Here is a 4926-nt window from a genome sequence, read left to right as displayed (position 1 = left end):
AAATATATAGTTAATATATATTTATAATGCTAAGTTTGCCTCACAAAATTGTCCAGAAATGCAATTTGCTATGAATAGACAATAGACATTCTTTCTTTATAAATATCATGTAAATATATACATATACAGATTTCTATATATGTGAAAGCCTAAGCGACCATCCAACCGTTCTATCGTCCAACTGGTAGCTATGATGCGCACTGACCACCAGGGGGCAGACACTCCAACCTGTAGCTATGACGCACACTGGCCACCAGTGGGCAGACGCTCAATGCAGGAGCTGCCGAGCTGCGGTGACTTGGCAGCTGTGGTTCTCAGGTGACACACCCAGAACCAAAGAGGCGGGAGCCTGATTCCAGGGTGTGTTAGCCCAGAACCACTCTCTCGCAATCTGGGACCCCTCAGGGGATGTTGGAGAGCCAGTTTCTGCCCAATTCCCGCAGGCCAGCCCAAGGGACCCCACCTGTGCATGAATCTGTTCACCAGGCCTCTAGTATATGTATAAATGTGAACGTGTATATGTGTGAAAATGAGACCCTTAGTTTTTCACATTAGATTTTTCCATAATTGCCTTAAAAGGGGAGGAAACAACTGCAATAAATATTTTAGGTATGGGTTATTTCAAAACATCAAGAAGAGGATTTCTTAACAAGGCTTGTAGAATAATCTTTCTCAGTAGTTTGGAATAATTTATGGAAAATTAAAGGTCTTTCATAACTTTTTTGTGTTTTGATTTTTATATTTTAATTCTCCTTTTTTCTCTATCACATTGCTCAATTAATAAAGGGACATTGTGCAAGTTGGCTAAACTTGATTAATATAAACATTTCTACCTTCTAGGGAGGGCAGGAGTTTGGACAAGCCTTTATATCTCTTCACAGACTTGGCCAACACAATATAAAATGTCCAATCTTAATATAAAATTTCTAAAACTGCTTTTTTTTGGAAGATGTATTTTTAGATACCAACAAACAGTTGATTTGGAAGAGGGGATTCTCTTGAATGTTAATTTATTGTGTTTAATATATTGAACATTATTTTTAACAGATTTTTCTGATATATATATATATTTTTTTTTACACAAAGAAGTTAAATTTTGCATGTTGTTTTATAGAACCACACATAGTAAGTCTATAACTTCTTTCTCACAACTTTAATTTAAATAAATAAAATCAGCAATTATATTGTTCTATGTTTTAGTATCGTTTCTAGCGTAAATATCCTCAGACTTTTTAATCCCAACATGTGCTAATGTTTTTCAGCCATTCTTAGTCAATGTATTAAAATATAAATTCTGGAGCTCTACCATATATCAGGAATTAGAATATCCAGGCAAAGGCCTGGCCATCCTTTAAAAATACATTCTTATAATCTTTATAATCAAACTAATCTGAAAAGACAACCTTAAAAGATGCTCCAGCCCCCAAACCAATATCGTTCTTACTTCCTACCACCTGCAGTCATATTCTCTTAGCATCTCAGACCATTTTGTTCTCATATTTCTTGGCTTCTTGGGAATTCAAAAACTCATACTGCCACTTTCTTATGAAGAAAGGAGTTGTGGGAGAAAAGGGAAGTAACATCAAGACAGCTGGTGTCCTAACCCTGCAGCAGCAGGGGTAGAGGGTTTGGAGTACACATGGCCTGGTGAAGCGAAAGATTCTTACCAGGCCTCCAACCGTTCATTATCTGGGTTGCCTTACCTATTGATATGTGTTGCCCCCGCTCCCCCAGACTATAGTCAGATATAATGAACCTTTCTTCTATAAATCTTTATGTTTTGTCCTCTGATATTTTATCTCAATGTGATAATCACATTTTGTTTTCTGATTCCTTTCTCTTCTTAATTGTTTGGGTTTGGAACACTAGGTCCTCAAAATCTCCTTGTAAAATGAATGCCCCATGGAATTTCTGCTGAAAGATTTAAGTTATCTATTCTGGACAGAGAGACAGTAACAACAGTGAATTGAGTAAGGCATGGAAACATCCTAATTGATCTAGATGTTTTTGTTGATCCGATCCATTGAATTATTGCACAGATACACAGCATCAGGCTATAATTAAGTACATTTAAACTAATTGTCACACATTAGGTAGACATAGCTCATTTTTAATTGTGTTAATTTATGGAAAATGAGACAGAGAATAATTTCTATTAATCAACTACCTAAACTACACACCCCAATTCCCATTAAGAGCTAGAAGTTATAGCACTGATAAATAAATTCTCCTTTAGTAGAATGTGTTTCAAGGGTAATACCCTGGCATGTTTACAGTATAGACACTGAATTTTCTACAGATACATATGTCTTTCTCTTGCTTTTTTTCTTTTCTTTTAAGTACATTTTCTTTATAGGTTGAACATCCTGAAAATACAAATAAAGGCATTTTAGTGTTACAAAAATAAAAATATGACCTGATCAAGGCCATTTAAATAATTTTCTGGACTTGCATCCTATGTCAAATTTATATATATATATGAAAATACATATATATCTTCATAATTATCTGAGAAACTGTACTACTCTTAGAGAATGCAAGCATTTTTCTCTTTTTAATATGCTTGTAAATTCATCATGCATGTAAAAGCCAAGCACAAGGAAATATAATCCAAACTAGCAGGAATCTAAATGTTATCTCTCTTTACATAGAAAGTCTTTCCTTTTTCCACCCTCTCAGAGAAATCGGCAGGTTGTGGTGAAAGGATCTAAATGTTTTTCACTGCAGTGAGATCACAGAGAATATGACTATTCCGCTGCCTCCTGTCTCCAGCCCACTTCCCTCACTACCTCACGTACATACTCACAGTACTGATTTAAGGCTGCAAAGCCCTGCCCTCAGCTGACCTGCAGCCTTCCTGCATCACACAGTACAGTGCTGAGTTCGGACTCATAATAAAGAAGACACATATGTGGTCTGGAGGCCTCGCCCCATGGTTTGTCCTGAGGGTTGTCTGTCTCCTGGTACACCAAGAAAGTCCTGTGGCTTCTGCAGGTGCACCTGGTTCTGCTTTTGCCTCACCTCCTTAGGGCTGTAGGAGTTGAGAATTATTTTGATATCGGCCAGTACATCAGATGGTTCAGAAGGAGGAGTAAAGATCTTCTTTCCAGTACTCTGTCTCGGCTCTGCTTATGTTGGCCTGAGGATTTAAGATATTAAATGGGCACATTTACATTAAACACACAACCTTAGCTTTTTTATGTTATCAACGATGTTTTCTTGAGTGGATCTGAGCATTAGAAGGTGTTCTATATTGTTTATGCAGGACTGTGCATATCTCCAAATATAACTTGATGTATTAATTTCTTTGGATCATGTGAGTTCAGTAATGAAACTGAAAACCTGTAGCCTCCTAGCCTCATTATGGAGTCTGAGAATAAAGGCCCTATTTGTTCAAGGACATTTTTATCCAAGAAGATAAAGCTGTAAATCAGTAAGTACTTTATTGTTAGCCTCAGAAATTCCCCCAAATACCATGAATCCAAATAATAGATTGGTAAACTAGTTTGCTTCTCAAGAGAATAACTTGCACATCTAACTAGAGACCTTCTTGGGATAAAAGATGACTCGACTAAGGTAACCTGCTTGCCTATCAAACAACTCTTTAACTCATCAAAACTATATATTCACTGTGTGCATTGATCTAAAGCTACTTATTGCAATACAGTGGCCAATGCCAATCAAATTCCGCAGCAAAGACCCAACTTCAACTATTCCAACCATAAACTGGAAATGCTAGGATTACCCAGCTTTAACCTACCCTCTGAGCAGTTACTAACTCTATCAAGGTGGAGTGAGTGTTCCCTTACTGTCATAATAAGCTGGACTGGGCTTGATCAACAGATTAGACTGGTGGTTTTGTGGGAGAAAATACATTTCTTTTCTGGCTCATATAAATTTGCTAGCATAAACAACTTTTCTGAAGCTAATGATAAATAATGACACCTAGCAGATTTTTGACATTTAAAAAATGAAATCTAAAGTTTTAAGAGTAGAGGGAGAAAAAACAGAGATAACTCTACACAGAAGACCCTACTGCAGGTCATATCTCTCATGGCTTTATCTTATTTTTCAAGAGGATATAAGAAAATTTATGGAAATTAAGGCAAAATTTTATAAAAATAGTTTCTAAATATTATAATCTATGGAAATTACCTGGAACAGAATAAATTCAGGCAGAGTGTAAAACCAAAGCTTCTTTTTTTTTGCATGAAAGGAAATCTTGCCAAGAGAAGAAAAATGACCCTTGGAAATTCTTTCCTGACCTAGCTTTTTGTATTTTGGGGTTTGTTTTTCCATATGCAGATCATGAACACTGACCAGTCAATGAATTAATTTAATTAACAGCTCTGACCAATATGCTAAGTTTATCTCCATTACACCTAGAGGATAGTTTGACAGTCTGGAAGCTTATTATTTATTTGTATATTTGTGTCAGCCTGAGGTTCTTGACATCGTCTCTGATATTAGAAAGCAAATGCCACAGCAATACCAATTTCTCCCTTAATATCTCAGCTCACCGAGTGTTTTATTTCTTATACTGTCCTGGAGGCTTATTGTTTATTGTTTCCCTAGATAATAAAGATGCATTTTTACTCTGTGTGTGTGTGTGTGTGTGTGTGCGTGCGTGCGCGCGCATGCGCGCACACGCATGCACATGTGTGCATGCTCTAACAGGATAAAATCCTATGCTCTTCAAATGTAAAAGATATGTTTGAAGGGTACCCTTGTGAATGGTAATAAGCACCTTATTTGTTTAATTGATCTTGTTTAAATTTTCACTTGTGTTAAGTAAGCTGTATGTACCTCCTTGCTCTGTTCTGACCTTAAAATATATATGTGTGTGTATATATTTGTTTTTACTTTGTCTTTTTTGAGTTATTTTCTTTGTCAGAGATAATTAAATTATTTTATTTCTCTTTTATC

The sequence above is a fragment of the Myotis brandtii genome, unplaced genomic scaffold (genome assembly GCF_000412655.1).
Source record: "Myotis brandtii unplaced genomic scaffold, ASM41265v1 scaffold191, whole genome shotgun sequence".
In the NCBI taxonomy this organism is placed as follows: Eukaryota; Metazoa; Chordata; class Mammalia; order Chiroptera; family Vespertilionidae; genus Myotis; species Myotis brandtii.
The sequence above is the reverse complement of the archived record's forward strand: the minus strand, read 5'-3'. Positions refer to the sequence as shown.